Source organism: Peromyscus maniculatus, chromosome 15 (assembly GCF_049852395.1).
Source record: "Peromyscus maniculatus bairdii isolate BWxNUB_F1_BW_parent chromosome 15, HU_Pman_BW_mat_3.1, whole genome shotgun sequence".
NCBI classification, from domain to species: Eukaryota; Metazoa; Chordata; class Mammalia; order Rodentia; family Cricetidae; genus Peromyscus; species Peromyscus maniculatus.
The window spans coordinates 68128257-68140546 of NC_134866.1; the positions used below are offsets into that span (position 1 = coordinate 68128257).

Below are 12290 nucleotides of genomic sequence, written 5' to 3' on the forward strand. Positions count from 1 at the left end.
ATAAATGTCTATTTATTCAGGGGGCGTTTTCCCGCGTATCCCAGCATCTTCCCCAGTAGTTATTTTAAGTGTGTGTGTGTGTGTGTGTGTGTGTGTGTGTGTGTGTGTGTGTGTGTGTGTGTCCGCTCGCGCGCGCCCTGTGACATCTGGTTCTAATCCTGAGTGTAGATCTATAACCCCACCCCACCCACCAGACTCCCCCTTGCATTCCTCACTCTATAAATAAACTCAGGTTCTTAGGCACTATCATCTAAGGACACAATAGCAGTTGTGGGTTAAGGAAGATCTGGCCCAACATTGATACAGAGTACAGCAGCCAACAATCGGAGCAGAACAAGTCATTTGCATAAAAGTTTAGGAAGTTTAGGGGGCTTGTCTGCAGGGGAAAGATGTCTCCCACCCTTGGGTTTTCCTTTTAAGCAGAGACTAAAACAACAAGGTGACAATTGTGTAGGGGTGTCAGCAGAGGCCACAGTTCATCCCACAGACCCCTCCCAGCATCTCCTGTGGACATACCCCGGAGTAGACAGGGAGCAGGAGGTATGGTGTGGGTGGGGGCTTGTGGTCGGGCCTGCTGCTTTTCCTGAACTCCAGAGCGGAATCATCCGGATCTGAGCAGAGGGAAAGTCATCTAAAAGGCTGCTGTTTTACAAGGCCTGGGCACAGAGTTGCCCCTCCCTTCCCCGAAGTTTGCACGAAGTGCATGTTAGGCTGTAATTAGAGGATCTGGGAGGAGAACTCTCCTGGTGACGCTTTGCTTTTCTTCTGCTCCTGGTGAGAAGTGCCTCCTTCATCCCCGGATCAGGACCTCTGCCATCCAGCACCACAAAGAGACATTCTGCACACACGCGCTCGAACGCACACACCCACACCCACACCACACTCGCCCAGAGACAAACTTAAGGTCAGGAGAAGCATTAGCCTCATTCCATCTCCAACTCCCAAGTAAGTGGGACTCTGAACGCCTCTGAACTGGATTTCAGGACAAGGTAAAACTTTTAGCATTTCTGTTTGGTGTTTTCTTTTTTTCCTCTTTCATACATATCTTGGTGCCTTAAATATTTCAGAGCATTGTGCATATAATGTATGTACATAGTAAACAAATTTTATTATTTTCTTCAGTTTTTATTTAACACAGCACCTCCACTTTTTAAAGTTTATTGTCAGATAAAATATCATTGCAATAAACAGGTTCAGTCTAGACGGGGAGAAAGAATTACCTCAGGTTTTTCTAGCTTTTGCTACTGCTGCTATTAATCTGAGAGGCATGTGGTTCCAAATGGTGGCTTTTCCATCTGTATTTCAACAAGCAGTTTTATAACAAGTGAGATGAGGAAAGGGTAGTGCAGACTAGATGAAGAGCTGTGGGGTGAGGATGTCCACCCCAGATTTATGACCGCTGTCTTGGGGAATATATAGGTTTATGTGAAAAAGAAAGTTACTTCAGTCATAGGGAATATCTGTTAGATTAACAGCCTTCGAAACATTATCATGTTGAGCCTAGGTCTCTCTGGGTAATTGTAAAATTAAGAGTGGATAATTACGATTCATTTCACACAGAGAATGATGTCAATGGACAAAAAACACTTCAAGTGGTAGCACTTTCTAAAAAGTTACTTAAAAGAGTTATTTGCACATTGAAGCTACTCACTGATAAAAGCCAGCCTAAACTCAGGGGCGTTTGGGGGGGGGGGTGTTAGATTAAGTTGTTCTCTTCCATTGAATATGCCTGTTGTACTCAAATGATACAGTCTATTCGTTTGAAAATATGTTGTTTTATTTTCATTTATCACTGGAAAAGTAAACAAAGTAGCCAGTACATTTGGGGAGTTCAGGGTGGAAAATGTTCCTGTAAGTGGTCCAGTGTGATGTCATAAAATAAAACATACTGGCTGGCTGTTTAGAACCCAATGGTTATTAAGAAATAAAGTCTGTGAATTAATTTCCTAATAAATGTAATATTTATTCATTCCAAATGTAGTTTCTGGTAACCATTTCTATTTAATTATTTCAGTATCCAAAGTTTTCAGTAACTTTATACACATTTCAGTGGCATTCACATTTTAATGATATAAAGTAGAACTATTATCTAATAAAAATATATCATCATGGGTTCGTTTATTTATCTGAATGCGAGTATTTTCCATTTTATTTAATAAAAAAGAATGTTGTCAAAGGACTCCTATTAAGTTTTAGTCTTTACTTTTATATGTATACAGATATAAATATGAATAGTTTTAGCAAAGTGTTGAAATTACTTCACTTTTTTCTTTTTAGTGACTTCTTTAGTAAACTGTAAATAGCTTAAAAACAGAAATAAATAGATAAATGAATGAATAAATAGGTGAATGAATAAATAAATAAAAGGTACATTTTCTGAGAGCTGATTGACAGATTAGAAGAAAGCCAACAACCTTAAGAGACCACTGGTCCATGGGAGGAATGCTCCCAGAGGCCAGTATTCCAAACAGGAGTACCCAGTGGGTCGTGGCTTTCCGTGAGAGGGGAACACCGTGTTCTCATGAAGAGAGCCGTTTATTTCCACCAAGGCACTGTCTCTGAGAGGAATGAGTGACACTAATTTAGAAGTACTGAGGAAACCTTCACTGAGAAGAATCGATTCATTATGTCCCTAGCGGTTTCAGTTCGTTTTCCTTCCTTTGGGAGTGAGTAACACATCCAGTATAAATACGTTCAGGGTATACAGGAAAATGCCTATGGTGGATGGGCTGAACAGTCCTCTCTTTTAGTGTTCTGGGTGTGGAGTAGTGCTATTTCCTGGCTCCTGAAGAAGACTTTTGGACTGTCTTCGCACTTCATCTCTGTCAAGATGAACACGGATCATATTCAGGAAACGACTCCCTTCAGAAAATACCAGTTTTCATCTCCTTTTACCCTAGACATATTTTACTTTTCCAGATTACAGTTTGAAGATGAATGGTATCCCACCAATTAAAATTCCAGTAGCAGCCAAGGGCAACTTTGGAAATGACTTTCACAGCATAGTCTTCTGTTGCCTCCAATTAATTTCTCCCCTACCTGTAGCCATTATTACTCCACACATCACTTGGTCTATGTCATTTAAATTGACTTCCCCTTCACTCAAAGGGTAAGAAAATGTTAGGGCAAGTAAGGAAAAACAGAAGTATGACTGTGCGAGGGATTTTAATCAATAGTGTTTGACAGGATTAGAGGAAACAGCTGATTAGACAAATATTAGTGTAGAGGGGGCAAGATGGTATAAATTAATAACGCAGCTCTTCATTTACTCTATGAATAGGAGGGTCTGTAGTTCAGGGTGATGCACGGTCCCTGATCGCCACCTAGTGGATGGATGTGTATAGAGGCTTCCTTACCAGCCTCTCAGAATGTACTGGTTTGGGGGTCAATCACATACAGTTGGCCAGTTTGTTCTGGTGATACATTTTACACTTAACTAAATGACAGGCAGACTGTGGAGTGGGTGCTGAGAACAGAAATTGAAGCAATGTAATGGTTATGTAAATTAGAAATCCAGACCTCCCTGAAGAGTTTATTGAATTCCCAGTGGTCACATTCAAAATCACTTTACTCTTCATGGGTTAATTTGCTGTCAACTTTCTGCCTTCTTGGGGAAATAGTTTAATTACACAACTCACTTCTAATGTAAAGAGATATTATTATACAGTTCAAAGAAAGGTAGAGAGAGCACTATCCTTAATTAGTTTCTCAGATAGAAGCCCATTTCTGGATAGTTTGTTACTGAATCTGTCTGGATAAGGACCCTGCTAGCTTAACAGGCTAACAGACAGACACCACTGCATTTCCCTGCATATTCTTTATGTTTTTAAATAGTTGGACAAAGATATCCAAAATTGCTTTTGGGTATGAAGTCTATTTTATAAAACACTCTTAAACGCTAATAATTAGTATAGAGGACAACTTTATCTATCCCTATTGCCCACATGGAATTTTGAAACATAGACTTGGTTTCCGTGAAGTTCTTGTGAAAAAATGTCTTCCTAGACAAGCATGCTTACATGCAAAACCACTGTGTGACAGGGCCAGTAGGTATTGTTGGGGGTTAATTCTTCTGTGTACTGCCGTTTCAAAACACTTTTTCTCTAGGGGACATACGAATTATTACTCCCATGGGTTTCCTGCAATATGTATGACTTAATGGCAGCAGCATTGAGTAGTATTAATCGAGAGGACACGTGAAATCCAATTGGAAAGGACAACGGCTCAGTGGGAAAAATCTGATGAATTTCTTACTTGCTGAGCTTGCAAGTCAAGCCTGCTGTTGTGGAGTAGGGAGTCTCCTCTTTAGGAGTTCTGGGTTTGGTTTGTTTGTCCTTTTATGGCACTGGTACCCACAGAGTGATGGAAAGACAGCCACTCACCAAGTCCTCCTTCATGAACTACCACCAAACTGGAGCCTCAGTTGAACAGAGGTGGTCAGCACCATCACTCACATAAAGTGAAACATGTTATCTTTATGCTTGCCAGCAATGGGTCATTACCCATCATAAAAAAATGTCAATAATTTATCTGGCCATCCATGTGATAGAGAAGCAATCCTCTATTTATTCAGTGTGAGTCCTGGTTGGGGTGGGAGTGGGGGGCCTAAAACTCAGTTGCCCGGAAAGTACAAGTTCGGTCGTGGGTGGCAAAACCATCACAGAAGGTCTGAAGTCTTCTGGTGGCTTTGAGATGCTAGACAGACTCAGTCCTAAGAGACCTTGGGCAACTCTCTGAAATGGTGTGGTGTGGCTAGAGTATGGCTGTGTGGTCAAATTCTGTGTGACATCTTTACTCACTCATGAGGATCCTGAAGGTGATTTGGGGAATTAAATTTCTTAGCTTTGTTTCTCAAAGAAAGCCAAGCATCATCATCATCATCATCATCATCATCATCATCATCATTATTTGAATGTCAAATGTCACTTCACTTCTTTTAAGATCTATTTGTTTTTGTCTATCTATGATACTGGGAATTAAACCCAGGGCCTTGCACATTCTCAGAAGGTGCATTGCTAGATGTCTAGGAGATACTTTATAAAACAAAATCAAATGCCAATGATTCCATAACTTAGAACAGGTTTGGATCTGTTCCTTCGGGGTAACAGAAATTTCCCTTCAGTCTGTCAGTTCTAAAATTGCAAAGCAAATTCAACTTTACTTGGTTAGTTTGCTAAATTTAGATTGCTGAAAACTCCAATTAAATGAAATCATTTCTACAGCCAAATGAATGATCTTGGATCTCAGTCTTTATACTATGTGGCTCTTTCTTGTCCTGACTTTTACTTCAAGCTTTGAGGATCTCCTCTCTTAAGCATTCCTCCATTCAGTCAGCAAATTATTACTGAGAACTAGCTGTTCACCAGGCATTGGAGCAGCGTTATGTTCCGTAACCTGTCTTATATTTTATATTAGGACGGTCCATTATAAAATAATCAGAATGTCAAAATTGATAATACTGGACCTAAAGTATTACAGAATCCTGCAGTATACTTTGAGTGATGAAGGAGCCCAGAAGTTCCAGCATCTTTCTTGCTGTATGGTGACAATTTTGAAGAAGTGTCTTTATAAGTCATTTCCATTTCAACTAACTAAGGTGATAAGGGCTGTGTTTCTTGGTTGTATGGGCACAGTTAGGACTAAGAAGACAGCTCTGATGCCCCAGAACCTCACCAGGCCTAGGGTTCTGACAATATGTTGTTCAGATGAACAGGAAAAGCCAACTTGCATTTGTGTACCCTTGCTGGCTTCCAGTTACAACTAAAATTCGGACTGAGCAAGGAAGGCTTATTGCTTCCTATTTGTTCCAGGCAAGCCTCACGCTAGGTGCTACGTAGTAATTAGTGCCAGGCATCTTCAAGTTAGTGCAGAAGACTGGGGGACACACAGCATGAATCACAAGTCCGATTTGCCAAGGAGGTGAAATTTACCTTCTCCCATCCCTATGTGTCCTTCCTTCTTTGCGAGCATCCAAACAGCCAGGCCCTTTGTATACCTTAAACTGGGACTGGGAGGAAGGCTCCCCACCCTGCTACTCCCAGGGAGCTGCTGCTTTTCTGTTCCTTGGCTTCTTAACTACACCTAAGTGTGAATGAGTTCTACTCACGCATTTACATTTCAAGCCCCTTATCTCTTAAAGTAAATGTTTTGTTTGAAGTGAAAGAATTTAAAACATCTGGGGGCATCTCATGCTTGCCCCCAAAGGGGGTAATTTTAGAGTCTTCAATCTCTCTGTTGTCACAGCTCCTTAGGAGGGTTCCCTCAAGGCCTGTTTGCAAGGCCTCAAAGGACCATGGCTCCTGTTGACCACTGCGTCCTTTGAGCTGAACCTGATCAACTTGCCTTTCTACATCACGCAGTAATTTGAGCAGAACATATCTCCACTTCTACCCCAGGGCAGCCAAAGAGATTCCTGTGGAGTACTCCTACCGCTCAGTCATGACCCCTCATGGCCTCTGCCCTTCATGGCACAGCTTCTGTTGTGGCCCAGGGTCACCCAGAGCACTCAGAGATCTTGTGTGCTACTGTTCGGGTCTCTAATGCCAACCCACAGGCCCACCTCTAGGGACAAGGTTTAGAACATGAAGTCCACAGACACAGAGTCACGGAGCAGGAGGAAGACCCGGAAGGGTGCGCACAGGAGAAGCAGCCACCGTGTTGATAATTGGGGTCAAAGCTGACATTGTTCAGACCTGAATGTTTATATGCTTAGCTACAACAGATTTGGAAAAGGCTTGACATTGATGCTGAGTGTAGTCTTTTCATGTATGAAACAAGCTTTGCAAAAAAGAAGAAAAATAATAGGAAAAAAATCTGCCTGGGCTTTACAAAATTAACACCAACAGAAGTCATTTCTTTATGTTTCTTCTGGTTTGGGGTTAACATAAGACATAATGTCACTTATATTTTATTATGTGTCTCAAGTTAATTTACATAATTTTTAGAAAGTGTATGCGTTTGAATTTTGCCTGCATACATAAGGGCTACATGTTTGTGCAGTGCCTGCAGAGACCAGAAGAGGGCATCAGGTCCCCTGCACCTGGAGTTACAGTTTGGTTTTTCTCTCTTAAGGACTTGTTAGATTATGTCACTGTAGTTTGGTGTTCCTGTGAGCTGCGATTCTAAACCAGCGCACTAGGGGGAGCTCACCCTCAACTTGCTAAGGCTAATGGTCCTGATTTGGAGAGGTGGCATCTTGCTTCCTGTAATCCAAGCAGGGCGAGATCATCCACCTAGCTGGGCCATTTGACACCTCATGTGTAGTAGTAGTACCCAGTGGAGTACTCAACATGGGCTTTGAGATTTTTTCCATCCCCAGTACCTTAGGATCTAATCTCTCTTACTCCTGAGACATTCCCTGGCTCTGTTTATATATCTGTCTTCTTCCTATCCATCACTCTCAAATTCATAAATTCTTCTCAGATTCAAATAATTATTATAGCAGTGAATTTGAAATTTAAATAAATAATTTAAAAATTTTTTCAAACCCAGGGGAAACTGCTAACAGAGAGTTTTACCATGAAGACTGCTTTGTGTTTGTTTGGATGTTGAGTTTGAGCCCATGGCCTCGTGCATACTAAGCAAGCATACAACCTCTCATCCACATCCGCAGCTGGATGTATCATTTTAGCCTCTGTCTTATCCACTGTAAATGTTCACTGAGTTGGGCAATAGCAGCATTCCATCAACCCCCACATGTCACAGTCCCCATCAACCCTCTGCAAAGAGAAGATGCCACACATGTTTGTTGAATTAAATGAAACTAAAATGCCATTTCCAAGCCTTGATGCTCTAATGATAGATTTTCATAATGGTAACCCCGAATAAGACCCCCAAATGCCTGAATTGTAGCTATTTATTCAATTTCATCCAATTCCTAGTTAACTTTAAATATATGTTCTTGCATGCTCTTGTTTAAAAATCAGCAGTCCATGTGTGGCACAGATGGTAATTCAGCAGAGTATTTGATTAACCGTGCCCACAGTGTTTACCTTGACATATGAATGAATTGCCCACAGGATGGAGCAGAGGTCAGGAACACTCAGCAATCCATTCACTAGTTCCTGGATTCTCAAGACTTTGAAATTCTAAGTCGAATTTAGACTCCACAATGCAGTTTCTCTTGTCTTCTCAACAACTGGTGCCTCTTTTCCTGGTTCTTATATCCCAACAGAATTGCCAGATAAACTGCAATGAATAATTGAACAGTTTTAACATAAACATGACCCCAAATTGTATAGAACATACCTCTTCTACTACACAAAAAAATGTCTTGTGCATCTGAGATTCAAATTTAACAGGGTGTTAATTTTTTTTTTTCTTTTAAAAGCTGGCATCTCCACCTCCAATGGGAGTTACTGGAACTACCACACAAGAATTCTTGCATGATGTTTCTGAACACTTTCCTTCCAATGGATGATAAATGGTGCTATTGAATGAATTTGTGTTTCATGTGTGTGTGAATGCCTTCACGGGAGAGTGTGCTTGTACACCGTGTGTGTGTGTGTGTGTGTGTGTGTGTGTGTGTGTGTGTGTGTATTTCTGAGAATAAAAGTGTCATACATGCTAAGCTGGTGCTTACATCACCAGCCCCACAAACTAAATTTACTTTTACCAATGAGATTATTATATTAAAAAACAAATGACCAGGCATGGGAATCTATGCTTATTATCCCTGCATTTGGAAGGATGAAGCAGGAGGTCATCAGATCAGTGTCATCCTGGACTATATTACAACACTCTTTCTCAAACAAACAAATAGATAATACAAATCCAATTATCAAACTGAGACATGTTAAGATGTAAATTTCTAGATTATGTTTAACTATAGGGTCATAGTGGACCTTGAATGTGTATTAGCACACACATTTCCTGATTTTTTTCAAGTCAGGCATAACTATGGGACAGAATAATCATTTGAAATAGAAGATCATACGTTCATAAAAAATATATAAGGGAGTAGCGATAAAAACTCAAATATTCTACCTGCACAGTATCTGGACAAGCATGTCTCCCTTAATAATTATTTTGCTGTTCTGCTGCCACCTGGTGGTAATAGTAGGGATTGGCCAGTGTAATAAACCATTAATATCTTGACGGGTTGAAACTGCCTCACCTGTAACTAGTAAGTTTTACTCTCCTCCCAAATGCCATAAACTACAGTATCAAGAGAGCACTAAGTCAATAGCTCAACTATTATTTGAGTTTATCTGCAAATAGTTTTATCATATTTAAGATAATCACTGGGTCAAAAGTTATTCAGTACTGTACGAATTTATGTGCAAAGGGTGAATTTACTTGTATTGCATGAATTTTCAGGATATTTGAATTTCCAACCTGGATTTTACTGTAAGTTTTGTGAACTCAGTAATTTCAAACTTGGCTCCTGATTTTAGTTTCTGTTAGCCATCCCTGATCCATTTTCTAAACCAAGATTACAGCACCTTTGAAACAAAAGGAAATATAGACAAATCTCACCCAGAAGGCGGTTTACTGATACGTAAGTTAAAAGTTCGATCATAACCTCAATCACTTAGGAGAGGAAATTTGGAGTTCTCCCCTGCTGTTCGGAGAGCGACTGAAGCCGGCATTCAGACTTCACAGACCCTCAGCCCATCTCTCTCACCTGCTTGTTCACCTTGCTCACTAACATCCTTTCCTTCCTTGGCCTATTGTCTGATAAGGGATCTGTAATTCATTTCTTCTTGTCTTCTCAGAGAACTTTCTGTTAATTCCACTTCTTTCTCTTGCATTTTCAATGTCTCTGACTTTGCTTATTCTTTCCTATTAGAATTTAATCATGCCTTAATTTTTGTTTGAAAATACAAAATTAAAAAAAAAACAGAATAAGGGAGGGAAAAATAATCTCTCTGGTCATTCTCCTATTGGAAGAAAGGCAAATGCTGCCATCACTGGAGCTCCCTGTCTTATCTACAGTCTCTCCTCTCTCTGTCTCTGTCTCTGTCTGTCTCTGTCTCTGTCTCTGTCTCTGTCTCTGTCTCTGTCTCTCTCTCTCTCTCTCTCTCTCTCTCTCTCTCTCTCTCATTTTTTGAGATAGTGCTTCTCAGTATATTCCTAGCTGCCCTAGAACTCTCTCCCTGGAGACCAGGCTGGCCTTGAATTCAAGACATCCACCTGCCTCTGCCTCCTGAGTGCTGGGATTAAAGGCGTGTGCCACCACCGCCTGGCTTTACAGTCTATCTCTTAATAAAATTCCTTTCCTTCAGAGCCAACTGTTTTTGGTCATTTTCTGTTACTGTAACAAATGTCAGAGGCTGGAAACCTTGAAAAGAAATGATTAACTCACAGTTCTCAGGATCCAAGAGTGCAGCATTAATTTCTGTCCGGATCTGTTGAGGAGCTCCTGGTAAATGGGATGACAGAGCCATGGGAGTATGGAAAAGAGACAATGTGGTGAGGCGTCAAGAAGCCAGAGAGGGAGTCAGCAGCAAAGCTTGCTGTTTTAGCAACAGCTGAGTCTCATAAAGAACGATTTTCACAAGACCAGTGTTATTCTCTCCTAAGTGTACTACCCGAGGACTTAATTATTTATGGACTATCTGTTTTCTAATGGCTTCTACCCAAGACTTTACCCTTGCCCTTCACCTTTTCCCATGTGTTTTCACTGATTCCTATAAATTACACTCCTTTCACCCACTGGTTGACAACTCCCAGGGGTTAGAAATCTATCCAGACTTTTCTGTTGGAGTTCTAACTACATTCACTAGGAAAGCTCACAAACATCTCAGACTCCTCAAGTCCAAGTGAACTCTTTCATTTCTCTTGAATTTGAAATCCCCAGTCTACCTCCATTTGGAAATGGCACCATTTTGTCTCCATTGAGTCCCTAAAGACAAAAGCTTGAGGGTCACCCTACTGGATCTCACTCTTAAGCGCCTCTCCTTTTCTGTCTCCACCAGCCTGAATTCCACTCTGCATCTCACACCCCTCTGGCTGAATTCCTGCAAACCTTATCCATTGTTCAGTGTCCTCATTTTTGATCCCAATCCATCCACTCCTGTCAAAGTGAGAACAATCTTTATAAAAGGTACATAGGAAGAGAGTTTGCCACTTAAAACTCTTCCATGTCTTTCTACTGTAATGAAAACTGGAAAAATTGTTTACTACAGTTTGAAAGTTCTCCATGACCTGGCTGTAGGTTTCTTTTCCATCTAAAATCATATAAAACATCCATCTAAAATCACCCATCCTCCCAGTAGACACGATCAAATGATCCAAGTCAAGCTAACAAAACAGAATATAGAAATAGACCCCTAGAAGATCTAAACATTACAATTATTTGATGAAGGCTTTATGTGATGATATGGTTAATAAGTTAGATATGAAAATACAAGCTTGAAGAAACATAAATAAAATGACTATTGAAAATTCCAGAGCTGAAAAAAATATAACAACTGAAATACAAATTCCACACATAATTTTAGACATATTAAAGCAATGATTGGTAAATTGGAAAAATAAGTCTGAAAAAACATAGCTAGAATTAAATAAGAGAGGGCATTTAAACATTGGCATCTCAAAAGGAAAAAAATGGCAAATGGGCAGAAACACATTTTTTTTTATTAAATGTATTCATTTATTTTACATCCCAAGCAGTTTTCCCTCCTTCCTTTCCTCCCACCCCTCACCCCCCACCATCCCTTTCTCCTCTGTTTCTGTTCAGAAAGAGAGGCCTCCTGTGAGTGTCAACAAAGCATGGCATATCAAGTTGAAGCAGGACTAAGCTCCTCCTCTTGTATTGAGGTTGGGCAAGGCAACCTAGTATGAGGAATAGGCTCCCAAAAGCCAACCAACCAACATGTTAGGGACAGCCTCTGCTTCCTCTGTTAGGAGTCTCACAAGTAGACCAAGCTATATGACTGTCACACATATGTAGAGGGCCTAGGTCAGTCTCATGCAGGCTCCCTAGCTGCCAATTCAGAGTCTGTGAGCTCCTATGGGCCAGGTTAGTTGTTTTTGTGGGTTCCCTTGTAATAACCTTAACACTTCTGGCTCTTACAATCCTTCCTCCCTCTCTTCAATGGGATTCCTGGAGCTAGGTCCAGTGCTTGGCTGTGAATCTCTGCATTTGTTTCCATCAGTTACTGAATGAAGGCTCTCTGATGATAATTAGGTTAGTCACCAATCTGATTATAAGAGGTGGCTAGTTCAGGATACCTTTCCACTATTGCTAGGAGATTTAGACTTAGCTAGGTCATCCTTGTAGATTCCTGGGAGTTTCCCTTACATCAGGTTACTAGCTGATCCTGAAATGCCCCTCCTTTCCAGTC

At 40.7% G+C, this 12290-nt stretch overlaps 1 protein-coding gene across 1 annotated transcript in view; it reads left to right on the forward strand.

The window, feature by feature from the left end:
• The first annotated feature begins 557 nt into the window (after nt 1-557).
• Hapln1 (hyaluronan and proteoglycan link protein 1) overlaps nt 558-12290 on the forward strand; it is a 74632-nt gene continuing 62899 nt past the window's right edge. Inside the window, exon 1 of the mRNA XM_006980465.4 lies at nt 558-989. The gene's annotated coding sequence lies outside the window, so the exon portion shown is untranslated. The remainder of the gene's footprint in view (nt 990-12290) is intronic.